Below are 18,925 nucleotides of genomic sequence, written 5' to 3'. Positions count from 1 at the left end.
TAAGATGCAGTGAGGTGGGTTCTCACTCAACACAACAGGTAGTTAGATGCAGTGAGGTGGCCAGGTAGGTTCACACTCAACACAACAGGTAATTAGATGCAGTAAGCTGGGTTCACTCAACACAAGGCTAGGTATATGCAGTGATGAGGTGGGTTAAGTAAACACAACAGGTACTGGGTAGTTAGATGCAGTGAGCTGGGTTCACTCAACAGTAAAGGTACTTAAGATGCAGTGAGGTGGGTTCTCACTCAACACAACAGGTAGTTAGATGCAGTGAGGTGGCCAGGTGGGTTCACACTCAACACAACAGGTAGTTAGATGCAGTGAGCTGGGTTCACTCAACAGTAAAGGTACTTAAGATGCAGTGAGGTGGGTTCTCACTCAACACAACAGGTAGTTAGATGCAGTGAGGTGGCCAGGTGGGTTCACACTCAACACAACAGGTAGTTAGATGCAGTGAGCTGGGTTCACTCAACACCACGCTAGGTATATGCAGTGATGATGTGGGTTAAGTAAACACAACAGGTACTGGGTAGTTAGATGCAGTGAGCTGGGTTCACTGAACAGTATACAGTAAAGGTACTTAAGATGCAGTGAGGTGGGTTCTCACTCAACACAACAGGTAGTTAGACTTAGATGCAGTGAGCTGGGTTCACTCAACACAACGCTAGGTATATGCAGTGATGAGGTGGGTTAAGTAAACACAACAGGTACTGGGTAGTTAGATGCAGTGAGCTGGGTTCACTCAACACAAAGCTAGGTATATGCAGTGATGAGGTGGGTTAAGTAAACACAACAGGTACTGGGGTATATGCAGTACTGGGTAGTACAATGTGCAGCTCCCTGTCACACACACAGGCAGTCAGTCACTGAATGTGCTGGGCTGCTGGCAGTGGCACACACACTATCAATTAGCAAGGCTGTGCATGCAACAAAAGTGCAGTGAGCTGGGTTCACTCAACAGTAAAGGTACTTAAGATGCAGTGAGGTGGGTTCTCACTCAACACAACAGGTAGTTAGATGCAGTGAGGTGGCCAGGTGGGTTTCACACTCAACACAACAGGTAGTTAGATGCAGTGAGCTGGGTTCACTCAACACCACGCTAGGTATATGCAGTGATGATGTGGGTTAAGTAAACACAACAGGTACTGGGTAGTTAGATGCAGTGAGCTGGGTTCACTGAACAGTATACAGTAAAGGTACTTAAGATGCAGTGAGGTGGGTTCTCACTCAACACAACAGGTAGTTAGACTTAGATGCAGTGAGCTGGGTTCACTCAACACAACGCTAGGTATATGCAGTGATGAGGTGGGTTAAGTAAACACAACAGGTACTGGGTAGTTAGATGCAGTGAGCTGGGTTCACTCAACACAAAGCTAGGTATATGCAGTGATGAGGTGGGTTAAGTAAACACAACAGGTACTGGGGTATATGCAGTACTGGGTAGTACAATGTGCAGCTCCCTGTCACACACACAGGCAGTCAGTCACTGAATGTGCTGGGCTGCTGGCAGTGGCACACACAGTATCAATTAGCAAGGCTGTGCATGCAACAAAAGTGTCAGAAAAAAAAATGTACAGGTTGAGCTCTGAAAAGAGCTGTTGCTGGGTGCTTTAAAAGCAATATTAATCAGTCAGGAACAAGCAAAGCAGCCTAGAACCTAACTAATCTGTCCCTAAGAGAAAAAGTCTGCAGCAGCTGTCCCTTTCCTCTCTCTAGCAGGCACACGAGTGACTGTAATGGCCGCCGGAGGCTGCCTTATATAAGGGGGGTGGGGCTCCAGGGCTTACTGTAGCCTGAATGGCTACAATGTGCCTGCTGACTGTGATGCAGAGGGTCAAAGTTGACCCTCATAGTGCATTATGGGGCGAATCGAACTTCCGGAAAAGTTCGCCTGGCGCAGGCGAACGCGAACCCCCAATGTTCGCCTGGAACCGTTCGCCGGCGAACCGTTCGGTACACCTCTACTCTTTACTTAAGCAAACCTGAACTGCAAATTAAAAGTGAAAATAAACATACACATGTCATACTTATCTCTAGTGTAGTCTACTCATCAATCTCTGTCTCCTCTCCTGCGTCCTGTTTGTTCACTGTGATCAATGGAATTCTCCGTCCTCCATTTTGAAAATGGCCATTACCCCATAACAGCTTCCTGGTCAGCACACTGTTAAACTGTAACATTGCCCACTTCAGCCATAAGGAAACATGGACATTACCTTACTCATTAGTTATTCTTTCAGTTATAACTGACAGCAACTGATATATAACTGACAGCAACTGATATATTTCCATTCTGATAAAATCTTGTCAAAAAGGGAAGGAATCATTGTAAGAAGAGAATGGTGAGCTTTGCCACATAGCTCTAACTACCTTCAGCCTATACACTTCTCCACTCCAGGGAAATCAAGTCGCATCTTAGCAGGGTAAGACATTGTTGACTAGGGATGCAAATATTTCCAAGTTCATGCTGGATAATGTATCTATGTATGCAAATCTATGCAGCGTCAAAATTGACCAATCAGTTTAAACTTGGGTGGGACTTGATTGGTCCATTTTCAAGCTGCATAAATGTGTTTACAAATTTACATAATCCTATACAATAAAACCTAACTGTCCCTGCGTCATCAGCATCTTTCCCTGTCTGTCCATCCGAAGCTTTTTTTTTATTGCGCATGTGCGCAGTACAGAAAGCTGTTGGGACGAGAGGTGAGGCCAGGGAGCGGGGCGGCAGGTGCGCGCACACGGCGGGCAGGCGGGTGCGCACGGAAGGCACGCGTGTTGCGGGTGGGCGCGCGCGCCGGACGGGCTGCAATAATTTCCTACCTAGAGCCCGTTTTTATATGGGCTTGGGTAGACTAGTCCTACATAAACTCAGAGATATTTGCATTTCATTGATCATCTCTAATGTTGACACATGGGACAGCAACAATCGTTGCATATCACATTCACTTGGAGCTGGCTCATTTAGATCAGCTGTTTGTGCATAAGTTCCAGGGGTGCTGCCAAGGTGTTTGTGGCCCAAAGCAGCACATAATTTGTGGCCCTTCACCATTCAGTCAGATGCCCCTTATCCCATAATAATAGGCAGCTAAAGGTGTCCCCCTCCCCCTCCAAAAAAAAGTAGCACTCCGGTATAGGTAGGCAGTGGCAAACTTCAAATACAGGAAATGAGCAATGACATCACTTCCGCATCTATGTGTGGTCACTGCATCACTCTCCTCTCTGTTCACCTTGCTGCTGATCTGAAGTCTGTGTGTTACATGGAGGCAACGGCAGCCATACATGTCACAGACAGGGTGGCCCTAGCAGCATGGGAGGCCCCTGCAGTGGGTGAGGCCCCAAGTGGCCGCTTGGTTTGCCTGGGCCAAGCCTCACCCCTCATGTCATTGCTCATGTCATTGCCTGAAATAGCAATTTTTCCATAAGGAACCGCACGCCATAGGGCTATCAGAATATGAATAAATGCAATAAACAGCAGGAAGTGGGCTGAACCAGATCTTCATAATGCAGGACCTAATTCTACACATTCCATTTAGTTAATAAAACTGTGAACTAAATTGAATTACTATTAGAATATCATATTTCTATGAAATATTAGCTTTAAGGTATTTTCTCATAATTAGTTTAGCCCAAGTCTCTGTTTAGCTGTAAACTCCATATTTTTCATTGCTTTCAAGAGGAGAGGAAATAAATAAAAAACAAAAACTAAAAAAAAAAAGTGTGTTTTCTTCTTTCGCCCGTTAATTAAGTCTGTATTTTACATCAAAATAAACATTTTCCACTACAGCTTCCTAACCTCTCATATCTTTTTTTTCCCACACTCAAAACTCTTCTACATAATGAGCTAATAGATGTATGTAATAATTTGCATCCTACTGAAATTTTGACACCGAAAGCTGCCATCGCCATGGCAACCTAAACGCTCTCCCGTCTCGAGCCCTAAATAATGAAGTCGCCACTTTCTTTTTAATGACTTCCTTTGCATTCCTCTGCTGTACGATTTGAGATCTGTACACGAGGACTCTGCTTGACGGTGTGAAATTTAGAAAGGTTTAGAAGTCAGAATTTAGCCAATCTTCTGCCTACTTACATTGCGCTGTTGTTGTTTTTTCATTTGCCAAGTAAAAGAGAGTTAGATTTTTTCCAACATATTTTGTTGTTGTTGTTCAGTCACTACTCAATCTTGTCCGACTCTTTGTGACTCCATGGACAACAGCACTCCAGGCCCAGGGGCAAACCCAGGATTTTTAAGGCGGGGATTCCTGAAAGGTCTCACTCAGCCACGCACAATACAATAATATAATATGGTAGGACATCATGCTGGTTACACAAAATGCAATTTCCTGTCTGACCGACCTGGAACGATCAGGAACAGCTTGGATACAGATAATAATGAGGACAGCCGACATTGGTAATCAAGGGGAAAGTGAAGCCTTCATACAGCGGTCACACAGGGCTGTGCTTTTACCTGGCTCTGTGCTCTAAGTTCCCCAGAGCTGCTTCATGCTCTGTACACACACTGCTGCTCCATGCTCTGTACACACACTGCTGCTCCATGCTCTGTACACATGCTGCTTAGATGGTTAAACTCTTGTTCTACTGTTCTCTTAAAAAAAAAAAAAAAAAAGTTGTGTTCTGAAAAACCATTATGTTGAAGTTTTCATCTATTCAGTGCAATATTTACTTGTTATATTTAGGGTCAGGGCGCCAACTGGGTTAACTATTTGTATTCGGAATCCCTCACAATTCTGAAGTAATGATACATACGAATTTTCTAATTCATCCCTGCACGAGTCTCAATTAAGACAACTCATGGCAGGGCATCCTCCTCAGTCGGCATAACCCGTTTTGCTGCCTAATGCAGTTATGCAGAGTAGTGCAGGGAGCGTTTTTATATCTACCTGTTCAGAACGCTGGATTGGCTTTTCCTCTTCCTCCACCCGCGACGATACACGGGATACACTCCCAGCATCCTCCTCTGAGTTTCAATCACATGATATTACATGTGAGCGGATTTCAGAGTATAGTGTCAGGGTTACAGTGTTTTTACTGCGTTTTTGATGCGCTTGCAGTTTTATTTTTTACGCAGATGCTTTCTTCATGCATTTGCGTGCATTTGAATTCGTTTTCGGTTTTTATATTTACATTTATGTAAATCACTAGGAAGACAACAGGAAGCGGAAACACATCAGAAATCTTTATTTAAAAAAAACACACATAAAAATGCATGTAAAATGCATTAAATTACTATGCACATGCGTCACCATAGACTTTTATTATGTGCATTTTGGCACCCATACTGCATAATATGCAACAAAACCAGCGTTTGCGAAACGCATACTGTAAATCGCAGTTCAGCGCAGCTTTTTCTGCATTCCATTAACTAACATTGCTGCATAAAATGCAGCATTTTACGCAACACTAGCGTTTCTGCTATGTGTGCACCCAGCCTAAGGTTTTCTTTATTTTCAAAAACACGTAGTGAATGGCAATTGCTCCATACAACTGCCAAATCAGTATGCAGCGAGCAAGGAAGCTGGACAGCATCTTTTTATAAATCTTTTTCAAGAAGTGTCTTTATAAAGAATAAAGGCAATGCTGAGAATCCCCCATGAGGAGATAAGCTAGTCCAAAACCTGTCGCTAATGTCAGATTTCTAATACCTACTGTAAATGACAGCAACATAGGAGAAAAGTAATTTATGGCTCATTTTACTCTGGAAGGAACATGCTTCTTATTTGTATGTGTTTCCAAATATTGTACATTTTAAGATTTTCGCGACAGTGGTCCTTTAAGTTGTACTTTATGTGGGCTGCTAAAAGGTTAAATGATATAAGCCTTTGTTTTCTGAGTCTTCATCTCAAGAGAAACTCTGGACTTTCATCTGGTATGGCTACAACATTTAGGAGAACTCTGTGGGTTATGCATGTCAGCCATGACAATTTACACTAGTTTAAGATCGGGGTGTATAAAAGCATGAAAAAGTTTAAATTATCCACTGTAAAGAAAAATGAATAAATATGTAAATGGCTCAATGTAGATGGATTCTGAAATATATTCATTGCTCTATGGATCTTATGCATATATTAGAACTACTCATGAATAAACAAATCTTCATGATGTTCAGATACTGGATCTGGCAGATAAATTACATTGATCAACTAATTAAACTAGCTCTAACATGTTGAAATATGAGCTCCACCAGGTCTCTGAAGGTGTCGAGTGGTATCTGGCACTAAGATGGCAACACGTCCTCCTTTGAAGCGTGCTGTCGGTAGTATAGTGGTGAGCATAGCTGCCTTCCAAGCAATTGACCTGGGTTTGATTCCTGGCCAATGTATGTGAGCTTGCTTTTGACAGCCTACACATCCCTGGAAGACAAAATGAGGGGGGGAGAGTGGTGGTGGTCCTTTTTGCCACTGACCTAGTAATCGGATTCAGATATATGGTAAATCCGCGGATATCCGGATCATGGATGAAACTATCCGCAGATAGTTATCCGGATTTTTAAAAAAAATCCGAAATCCAAATCGGATAGTGTAAAAAAGTTCGGATATCCAGATGAGCATCCCTGTCCACCACCACTCCTGCCTGACTCCTGGCTGTTCACTCACAAGACAGGAGAGGAGACACTGAGAGGCACGTTCGTTCAGCCACATAAGAAAGGGGGCAGGAATCACACAGACAGGCTGACGTCATGTGATATGCATGCTGGCTGGCTCTCGGCACAACAGAGAGAGGCGCTGGGCCACTTTAAAGCGTACCTGAAGTTCCACTCTGCTCTAAAAGATAGGCAACAGCATAATAACGTTTAAAGAAAAACATTACTTTGTTGCAGCTGAAACAAATCTTGCAATAAAGCTGCACTGATTTTACTTCCTGCTTTCATGGAAGCAGACATATTGCTGACATCCTGTGCTTTCAAATGAGCTTACATGTCTTATCTGCCGTGGCAATCAGGAGGCACAGGGGAGAGATCAAATTACAACTTGTGATTCAACACAGATGAGGGGGAATTGGATAGGCTAAATTCTCTAAATACATGAGGGTGTATTTTCTATGTTTTCCTTTCGATCTGTGCAAGAGTTCAGGTCCAATTTAAAAGTTTTAAAACTTTTAAAGAGGGAGATATTTGAGGGAAGGAAAGATAGGGTAGAGAGTTAATGGGAGATATAGCATGAGGAGGGAGGAATGGAGAGTGATAGGGGATGGGAGAGGGACATGGGTGTTGGTGACAGAAGCCAGCATCATCACAGACCTGACACACAGCTCATACAGGGCCCCCAACCGCCCCTTTTTTGTCGGAACAGGCCCGATTTTGGGGGGCCGTCCCGCTGTCCTGTGCTGCCCCCCCCCTGGTCCCGGCCGCTGGGGAGAGAGGGGGAAAAAACCGATCGAGGCACCAGCCCGGGATGCGGGTATGCGGCATGGATGGCCGCCGCCATTAAGCTTCTCCCTCCCTCCCTCCTAATGTGCCCCCCAGTGTCCCCTTCCCCCTGCAGAGTAAAATTGGCAGCGGAGCGGGCTGTAACTCTTACCACTGCCGTACCGGGATGTCATCTGGTCTTCTCGCTTCCTGCTTTCTGTGACGTCACAGGAAGCAGGAAGCCTAGAAGACCAGATGGGATCCTGGTACGCAGCGGAGAGGCAATGGTAAGAGTTACAGCCCGCTCCACTGCTCATTTTACTCTGCGGGGGGAAAGGGACACTGGGGGGCACATTAGGAGGGAGGGAGAAGCTTAATGGCGGCGGCCATCCATGCCACATACCCGCATCCCGGGCTGGTGCCTCAATCGTTTCCCCCCCCCCCTCTCTCTGCCAACCCACTGGCACACTCACAGCGCCTCCCCTTTCAGGACTAATTAACATTAATTGATAATTATTTTTTAAAAAACTTTTTGTGGGCGTGACTAGGGGTTGGGGGTGTGGCCAGGGGTGTGGCCTAAGTGTCCCGTTTTGCAAAATTAAAATGTTGGGAGGTATGGCTCATAGTTACTTCCTCTGTGCTCTCCTTTCACCCAGGAAGCCCAGCTCTGGCCTAAAACACTGCAGTTAACTAACAACCCACACATAATCATGCAGGAGCTTCATATTTTAAAGTGAACCTCCGGACTAAAAATCGACTCAGCAGCACTGAAAAGGTTTTGTGTTTTTTTAACAGTTTTACAGCATCAGAGCTTTGTTTCTCTTAAACAAGTCTCATTTTTAGCTGCACAGAAGAAAACTGCCCGGGCTTTTTTCCCCTGATGCTGTGCAAAGCATGATGGGATTTCTGATTTTGTTGTTCTCGTTCTGCTGTTTTGGTGCAATTTTTTTTTAACATTTTAAATTTTAAAATTTGAAGCCTAGCGTGTGCACCTGGGAGGGGTAATCAGGACACAGGACAATTGGAACTGTGTCTCCTGCTCCTTGTCACCTCCTTTCAACCAAAAAGATGGCTGCCCCATGACAAAGATGGCAGCCCCCATGAATCACAAACATTTGCCTGTTCTTTTAAAACAGGGTGGGTAAGAGATTATATTACCCATCTATTCTAATTAACATACTGTAACTAATGTAACTTGATGACAGTATGTTTGTTTAGGCTGAAGTTCCCCTTTAAGGAAGGAGAGAGAGAGCTCCCAGCTGGACACTCACTCCAAAGGGGGTGAATGTATCCTGCACACAGTAGCAGCAGCATTAGGGAAACTGATCCAGCTGCAGGAACAGCAGTGTGTGCTGGACGGGAGCAGAATCTCTGCATGTTCTACTCTAACTTCTCTCTCTTCCTCACCCCCTTTCCCCGCATAGCTACCTGTCCTGTGGAATCATCTGCTCCATTCTTAAATTTCCCGGGTCCAGGCCCTCTCGTCTCTAGTGCTCAGCCCCGCCCCTCAGTGTTACAGAGGAGAGAAGAGGAGGGGCGCTCTCCTCTCTACGCACGCAGGAGAGACTGGGGACAGTGCAGCAGCAGACAGCTGATTACCCGACAACAGCTGATCTGCAGCTAGCGTGTGACACCCGCCCCAGCTCTCCTTCCTCTTACCAATGTGAAATGAGCGCGGCGTAAACACAGCGGGGGTGGTGGGCGGCAAGCCAGGCACAATACACACCTGCTCCTTGCGCCCACCCAGACTGTAGTGACCTCCGCCCAGAGGCTCCAGCCTCGTGAGCCTCTGTGTTGGCACGATCCTGGATGCTGCATACATTAAATAAGGGTGCAGGTGAAGCCAAAATTGTAAAATATTGTAAAAAATGTTTTTATCATTTCTTCATCTTTATCTCAGTTACCCATACACGGTACAACAAAAACATGAGATTTTCCAGTTTTTTTTTTTTTTTTTTTACCAAAGCGATCAAATTAAATGAAAGTTAAAAAAAAAATCTTTTTTTTTTTTTATCAAGAAAAACGAACGATTATCCTGTTTTATGTTAAAATAATGGTATTTTTATAATGTTGTTGGTTGCTCCCTTTTTCTTCTTATGTAAAAAAAGAAAAATCAATTATAAGAGCAAAGCCGAATTGTAAAATATAACAATGAAAACAAAGAAATATTTACAATCATAATGAGGATAGTAAAACATTGGTAACTATTACCGATATTTTACTACAACTAAACCTAATGCTACTCTCACACAGAACGCACTCTTTACTGATGCCTAACCCTAACCCCCCCTGCCCAGTGGTGCCTAACCCTAAACTCCACCACCTGATGCCTAACCCTAAACCCCCCCTCCTGAGTCCTGACACCTATCCCTAATACCCCCCCTTCCTGACACCTAACCCTTAGACCCCCCGCCCTTCCTGACGCCTAACCCTGAAACCCCCCTTCCTGACACCTATCCCTAAGACCCCCTCCTGCCTGACGCCTAACCCTAAGACCCACCTTCCTGATGCCTAACCCTAAAGCCCCCCTTTTTGACCCCTAACCTTAGAACCCCCCTTTCTCTGCAGTTAGTAATGTAAAAAAACAAAAACAAACCGATACATTTGTAAAAAAATGAATTTAAAATGATCATTTGTGAAATGATAATTCTCAAAAGAAATGTAAAATTGATTTAAAAAAATGCAAAAACGATAATTTACAGAATGATAATTATGAAATCAAATTTAAAAGTGAGAATTTTCAAAACAATAGGACGGAATTGGACGGACCAGGTGCCCGCATTTTATCGGGCGCCCAATTTTCTGCTTTTGGCACCCACATAGTCCATCAGCCCCTGGTGCCCAAATTTCCTGCTGCCATGATGCCATGCATGGACAGGAGCTACTGTGACAAGATTATCAATGTTATTCTCTTCACCTGTAAGTGGTTTTAATGTTATGGCTGATCAAAGGATGTTGGCTCATCACAGTTTATATGTTTTTGCGTTTTTTTCTGCCTCGCACTGTATGTCAGTGTCCATGTGGTTTAAGATATTCTCACAGTCCCATGTATAAAATATGTCACCTCTGAGCGAACACACGATCCATCAACCCATGTCAAAAGCAGGCTGATGACATCATCATGACCTGCCAATGCACTGCACAACAGCTGGGCGGTATATGAGCTATTCTGCTATTGAGCAAACTGGTATACAGACAGACTATGCAGATAATGGGGTATCTATCACATCGTTACCTCAATTTTGGTTGATGTCCATGATTTGTGATGCTATGCAATTTTTTTTTAGGTAAGTCAATATATGGACTGACTGTAGTTAAGGGCCTGATGCAGTTTAAAAAGCACCTATTTAGATCTTACGTGTGGGCCGGATGTCAGGTCATGTGACTTGTACTGACCAGGTTCCATCATGTAGAGCTGGGATTTTCTTAATTCAAGTAGACTTCCTGCTGCTGGTGAAGCCTTCTTGCTTATGCATAAACTTAATCTCTGTTGGCGTGGCGGCGCCAGGCAGATGGCGATGTTGGGTTCCTCTGCCTCATGCCAATCTGCTCCTCCATCTGGAAGAAGGTGGCATCCATAGCAATGTGGCAGATGAAAGAGCTCTCTGGAGATGCCTTGTCGCGCTCTAAATATAACATTTTGACATGGGGACTCGGTGGGGGCATCAACATAAGAAGAAGAACACAGATGGTAAATTGAATAAAAGAAAACAAACACATCAAAATATCTTTTTTTAACTTAAGTGGAATGCCAGAGACGTTGAAATCTTGCGATTAAAATGCCTATGGACCTGTTACGCATGTTCTAATCAGGTTCCTAGACATGAACCGACTCCAAACACCTGTTGCAAAAAAAGTTATCCATGCTTGAGCTGGTGCCTTTCCCTGAGGACTGACACCTCACATCTCTCTGTGCCAGTAGCAGAAGTGGAGTAGTGTAAACATGTGCCAGTGGCAGAACAATAGCCCGCGTGAGCCCTGCCTTTGGGGGGTGGGGGGGGGAGAAGTTCAGGAGAACTGGACTTCAGAGTAGCACTGCAGCGGAGCTTCATATTTTACCTCTCTTGCGGTGGGGGGGCGTCGCACCTGACAATCCTTCCTTGGCGATCTGGCCTATTTACGTTACACTAGGGACATGGACAAATAAATGTTATATATATATATATATATATATATATATATATACTGTATATATACTGTATATATATATATATATATATATATACATATACTATATATATATATATATATATATATATATATATATATATATATATATATATATATATATATATATACACCAGGATCAGTAGCACAAACCGAATGATATGCAATACTATGCAAAGCATGCACGCAGCACTGGGGATCCCCAGTCTCCATAAAACATATATAAATACAGAGGGGCTTCAGCACACAACAGGAAAGCAGTGACAGGGGCTCTTGGTTACGCTTTAACGCGCTTAAGCTCACCAACTGCGCCAAGGTGTCCCCAATCTGATGAGTCTTACTCTAACCAGGCAAAAATGCTAGTTTTTATTAGCGTTCTAGTGGGAACAATTCCAAAAGCCCAGCTACTGACTGAACTCTGAGCTCCACTCACTTCTATGCTTAAATGTGCTAAAGGTGGGCGTGGTTATGCACGCTCACAGGGAAAATAATATAAGCCTAGGGATGAGCAGCACAAGAGTCCCATTTAGTTGACTCTTGGGCTTTTGGAATCGTTCTCACTACAACGCTAATAAAAACTAGCATTTTTGCACGGTTAGAGTAGAACTCACTGGATTGGGGATACTTTGGCGCAGTTGGTGAGCTTAAGCGCATTAAAACGTAACCATTCACTGTTTCCCTGTCATGTGCTGCAGTCCCTCTGTATATATATACTCGCATATAACCCAAATTTGTGAGCACAAAAAATGTCCCCGCTTTGGCTTATGTGCGAGTCATAAACTTGCAAGAGTGCAGCGTGCAGTCAACAGAGGGGAGTAAATGTCAGCCTGAGGATGTGATGTGCAGCCGGGATGAGATAGAGCAGGAGGTGGAGGGTACCGGTATGCCAGCCATTGCAGCCTGTGGAACAGATGATCGACTGAAATAAGACAGTGGGCGGGCTTTGCAGGTACAACTGGAGTCGGCGGCATGTGCAGCATTGCCTACTTTTGCAGCGATAAGCAGGCGGAATGAGCGGACACAGAGCAGGCAGGCTTCGCAGGCACACCGGGACCCACAGCGATGCTTCAGCACTGATTGGAGGAAGAACGGGCGGATTTTCAGCACTGAGCAGAGGAATACAGAGACACGTGGTGCCCAGCTCTACAGCCCGGAGCACAGCAAGGACTTGATTCACAAAAGCGTGCTAACTGTTAGCACGGCAGTTATCACACGATCTGCCGCGCGCAAAGGTTTGCACGCGTAAAGGATTACGTTCCTGTGTAAATGAAGGTTTGCGCGTGATCACGTGTGCGTGATCGCGCGCAAACCTTTGCTTATCACGCAGTGTAATCCATTACGCGCGCGAACCTTTGCGTGCGGCAGAACAAGTGATAACTGCCGTGCTAACAGTTATCACCAGGGCCGGGCCGAGGCAAAGGCTGGAGAGGCTCCAGCCTCAGGGCGCAGTGTAGGAGGGGGCGCACAATTCATTCAGCTGTCATTCCTAATTGTGTTTGAAGCAGAAAGAAATAAGAAAAGGGGATACATGGTAGTGACTGCAAGCCAGATAACTACATATTAAGGTGTTGGGGAGGTTGGGGGCCCTGTGGCGCCTCTTAGTCTAATAGCAATCAGTGTGTGATGGCTGGGGTGGCAGGGATGGAGGGGCGCATTTTGGTGTCTCAGCCTTGGGTGCTGGAGGACCTTGTCCCGGCTCTGGTTATCACGCTTTTGTGAATCAAGCCCCATGTGTGACCTGAGTGACGTCAGCTCTGTGTCTCATCCGTCTGGTGGCGTCTTGAGACACTGAGAGGCAGCGAGGCTAAAGAGGGCTCCTGGACTACAACTGCACTGAAAATGCCACCGGCAAAAAGAAAAAAGTGCTGGCCGAGGGAGATTACTGGGCTGATGGCAGGCAGAGCTTGTTAGGCAGAGTAAATCTTCCGTACAATCTTGTAGTCACTGTATGTAGGACTTGTACATGTGCTTACTGTAATATTAACACTGAGCACATGTACAAGTCCTGCATACAGCCGACTTCCAGACTGTACTGGTGATTTACTGTATTTACAATAAGCTTTGCCTGCCATCAGCCCAGTATCATCCATTTCCCTATTGTATTGTACAGTAAGATTGTTAATATTGAGTTGAGTTGTAAGGTAGCCACTAGCCATGCAGTTCACATAGTGATCATTTGTTTCAGATCATTTGTATGATCGTACAAAAACGAGCGTTCAGGACCACCAGTGGACGAAAGTATCCTAACCAAACTATTGTAATCAGACTGATGGTATTGATCCCGACAACCTGATTGGATTGGTTAGGATACTTTTGTCCATTAGTGTTCCCTAACGATCCTTTCCGATTGATCATACAAATGATCAACATTTTACAATTGTGCAGTGGATTGTATTACCCTGACTTATATGCGAGTCAATCATTTTTTCCAGTTTTCTAAGGTAAAAGTTGGGAGGTCGGTTTATAAGCGGGTCGGCTTATATGTGAGTATATACTGTATATATGTATATACAGTATATATATATATATATATATATATATATATATATATATATATATATATATATATATATATATATATATATATATATACTTTTCTCATCATAGGGGCATACCCACTGCCTCAGGTTTAACAAACAAAAAACACAGAATACAAGGGTCATGATTCAAATTAATTAAAATATCAAATACATATCATGACGCTACATACTATCGGAAATAAAATACATTGTATAAAAATATGGGACAGGTATTTTAAATAAATGACTATTCATAATTTAGATGCCCTATATACAAAATACAGAAGTGTGTGGGATGCAGGGTGCTACTAAAAAGCAGTAGAGCGACTCTAAGTAAGATTTATAAACTATCTGTTATAAATAAATGCGAACCTCTTGTTACAACATTTGTACAAAGGATTTTGGTAATAGAGGAACATAAAAGTTAATGGTCATTTGGAAGTTATACTGGGTAGTAAATTGATTATGGTTTCTTATTACAAAATAGATTAAGATTACTTTAGATATCTTTATGAGGAATAGGAACAATAGCACTTGCTTGTGTGGCAATATACACTTGTATGGTTGTAGAAGGGATAGAATTAAATTATTTTTGTAAGGAGATGGGGGTAGTTTATTAGAAGAAAGGAGAGGACTTTGGCTAAATCTCTTTATGTTCTTTTTGTGTTATAATTCATGGTTTTCAGGAAGGAAAAGGTATAGTATAAGCAAGCATAAAAAGTACATTTGAGTCTTACAGAAACAAGTACGTGACAACAAGCCTTGTAAATATTGTACTATATCAAGCAGGATATCGTATTCGAATTGTAAAGTATGATTAGCTTGCATAGATGTCAGAATAATAAGTATCTTTTGGTATTTTTTGTCTAAAAAGGAAAGTTAATCCAACATGTTGCCATTAAAGTGAAACCGTAACCAAGAATTGAACTTCATCCCAATCAGTAGCTGATACCCCCTTTCCCATGAGCAATCTTTTCCTGTTCTCAAACGGATCATCAGGGGTCTGTATGGCTAATATTGTGATGAAACCCCTCCCACAGTGTGATGTCAGGATCATGGTTGCAGGAGTGATTGCTACGCCCATGGCTAAGGAAAATAATGTTTGTCCCCCCATAGCCCACAACATTTAAGAACCTCCCTCAGTGAGAGATACATTTTATATATTTTATAAAAAACAGTACTTAAATTCCTTTTAGGGCATCGGACAATCTAGCATATGTACAGGTCCCCTCAACATCATTTTAGGATATTTTTAGAGGGGATATTTTTAAGGGCCTTCTGCCCCGCCTTTGGGTGCAAATGAGGTAGAAGCATTTTGCCTTTAATAAGACACATTGGCACCCAGACAGTGCTGCAGGAGAGCAATCCCTGCTTTTATGCAAATGTAATAAAAAGTTAATCCAGCGCTTAAAGAGAAACCATAACCAAGAATTGAACTTTTTCCCAATCAGTAGCTGATACCCCCTTTCTCATGAGAAATCTTTTCCTTTTCTCAAACGGATCATCAGGGGGGTCTGTATGGCTTCCACAGTGTGATGTCAGGAGGATCATGGGCCTGACAGTTTCCTGTCTGTGAACCTCATTGCATTGTGGAAAATAGCTGTTTACAGCTGTTTCCCACTGCCAAAAATGCAAGCAGCATCTCCTTCCACTGACATCACCTGCCAGCAGTAAAAATGTCACCATTTGATCAATGTCAGAATGTAAATCAGGGAGAGAAAAGATTTTACAATGGGCAGACACTGACTAAATCATTTCTACATAAGTATTGTAAAAATTAAGCACTTTTTTAGTACATTATTTTCCCTGGAGTTCCTCTTTAAAACTTTCTGCTCCACTGGTTTGACGGTGGAGTATTCTCCCCATCTCCTGATGTTGGACTGTGTACGTCAATGAGCAATTGGGCTGCCACTGGCTGCTCCACCATCAGATCTAGTCTGACACGGTGTCAGGACCCTCTGATCGAAATATCGGGCTAAGTCCAACGCTTCGATCCCCACCCGCACCACGCTGCATTGTTGAACCATGTAATATAGATATCACATGGGCGCATCTTGGCTACACCTGGCCGTGCCACTGTCAAATATAGTCTGAAATGGTGTCATGCCCTTTCAACCTCACACAGCACCACGTAAACATGTATTAAGCCAGCACACGTGCATTTTACTTTTTAATAGGAGGGCTTTTCGATCTCTTTTAATGCCCTATACTTTCCTTGTAGTTTTGGTTCACCCCAAGCTGCTTGGTTACTGTATTGTACTGGTCCAAGACCTATCCCATAGAGCCATCTCATCAATCCCTGCCATGCACTGAGGAGGACCAATATTCCTAAACAGGCTGTCTGCATGTGGGGTTGGTATGGCTCTGTAAAATTTAAAGCTATAAGCTTGCTAGACAGCGGCGGTTCTGGATGCAAGCCTGGCTTTAGGGATATAGAGAGATAATTTGCATATTCAGGAGCGGTGCATTGTGGGTAACCACCGATGTTCACTTAAAGCTGAATTATCGCAAATTCCTTCTGTTTTAAGAAGGCAAATCACACCAAGCATTGCTTTTTAGTAGGAGGGCTTTTCGGTCTCTTTCAGTCCCCTATACATTCCTTGTGGTATTTGGTCACCCCGAGCTGCTTGGTTACCATGTCAAATGTATATTGTTGCCGGGAGCTAGCGTGCACCTGGTAACACCGGTTCCACCCACTCCCTAATTGACGTGTCACCTCTTTGCACTTCTACCACCTGCTCACACTGGAAAGACAAAAACAGGGACGGACACCAAGAGCTCAATGTAGTTTCGTATCCTGTATAATAAAACCCCTGTGCCCCTGCGTCACGCTGTCCATGTGTAGCTTTGTCCGTGCTTTTTGCTACTGCGCATGTGCGAAGCCTCACAGAGACAGGAGGACGGGGCTAGGGAGACGGGCGGGCGTGTGTGCGTGGCGGGTGCACCTGCAGTAACATGCAGCGGGCGGCGACGAGAAACAGACCCTAGAGCCCGTTTTTAAATGGGCTTGGGTCTGCTAGTTTAGGAATAATTGGCAGTAGGAAATAGGGGTACTCACAAATCCAGTTTGCACCAGGAGCAAACACTGAAAGCGCGTGTGGGGAGAAGTCGTTCCCACTCAGATGTGTGATCACTCGCATTTTGAACATATAGTTCATGTCATAAAATATCTACCTCCCAACCAAGGTGAATAACTGTAAGGCACTAAGACACATCCAAAAGATAATAAGATAGTTAAAGAGAACCCGAGGTGGGTTTGAAGAATATTATCTGCATACAGAGGCTGGATCTGCCTATACATATCCCAAACCCCCCTAAGCTCCCCCTGCACTCTGCAATCCCTCATAAATCATAGCCACGCTGCTGACAAACAGCTTGTCAGAGCTGGCTGTGTTTATCTCGATAGTGTCAGTCTACTGCTCTCCCCGCCTCCTGCAGAACTCCAGTCCCCGCCTGCATCCCTTCCCTCCCTGCTGATTGGAGGGAAGGGATGGGGGCAGGGATCGGAGCTATGCAGGAGGCGGGGGAGCAGCTGAGACTGACACTACAGATGTAAACACAGCCTCACAGCACGGCTGTGATTTATGAGGGATTGCAGAGTGCAGGGGGACCTTAGTGGGGTTTGGGATAGCAACAGAGGCTGGGCTGTATAGGCAGATCCAGCCTCTGTATGCAGATAACATTCTTTAAACACACCTCAGGTTCTCTTTAAAAGAGTTGAAAAAGGAGTTGTCTTATCTCCAAAAAAAGACACTGGCCAGTACTTAGAAAAAATGTATGTGCTCAATAAATATTGCCAAAGTACCAGTCAGTGTCATTTTTTGGAGGTATGCCAACACTTACCTACCTTTTAAACTGTTTTTAACTATATTATTATTTTTTTCAGTGCGTCCTACTGCTCTACACTTTCCGGGATATGATAATTAGGGGAAGTGCAGTCGCAACATTTCCAGAATGTATTGGTATTTGGAGTGCATGCCAGCAATGGTGACTTTGCCCTCTCTGATCCCTCCTTCTATGTGGTATTCCTACCACTGAATGCGCTCCCACACAGGACAACTGAAGCAAGAGGGGTATGAAGGTTGCCTATATTAATTTCCTTTCATGCAGAACCAGTTGCCTGGCTATCCTGCTGATCCTCTGCCTCTAATACTCTTAGCCATAGACCCTGAACAAGCATGCATCAGATTAGGTGTTTCTGACACTATTGTCAGATCTGACAAGATTAGCTGAATGCTTGTTTCTGGTGTGATTCAGACACTACTGCAACCAAACAGATCAGCAGTACTGCCAGGCAACTGGTATTATTTAAAAGGAAATAAACATGGCAGCCTCCATCTTGTTTTTATTTCAGTTGTCCTTTAAAGAGAATCTGAAGTGGAAATAATAAAAAAAAACAGGTACTCACCTAAGGAGAGGGAAGTCTCTGGGTCCTATATAGCATTTCTGGTCTCCACAGGCTCCCCACATTCGCTTGCAGGCTCCCCCAGTTGGCTGGAGACTGCTCTCTTCCACTTTTGGTGGGCTTTGGGAGCCTTTGGAAACACTCAGGGTTCCGAAAGGCGGACAGCTCCGTACTGCGCACACGCGTGACGCGGGCGCCCTCTCTTGTTCACTTGCACATGTGCATTACAGAGCTGCCTGTCTTCAGGATCCCGACTGCTTCTGAAGCCTTTCGCGGCAGGAGATTTGAACTAGGGATCCAGTGCTGGAAAGCAGGCACTGTGGACAGATTGGGAAGGCTCTATAGGGCCCAGAGCCTTCCCTCTCCTTAGGTGATTTTTGTTTTTTATGATTTTTTTTTTTTTTTAATTTTTATTTCCACTTCAGATTCTCTTTAAAGTGAACCTCCAGACTAAAAATCTACTCAGCA

The sequence above is a fragment of the Hyperolius riggenbachi genome, chromosome 9 (assembly GCF_040937935.1).
Source record: "Hyperolius riggenbachi isolate aHypRig1 chromosome 9, aHypRig1.pri, whole genome shotgun sequence".
NCBI lineage: Eukaryota > Metazoa > Chordata > Amphibia > Anura > Hyperoliidae > Hyperolius > Hyperolius riggenbachi.
The sequence above is the reverse complement of the archived record's forward strand: the minus strand, read 5'-3'. Positions refer to the sequence as shown.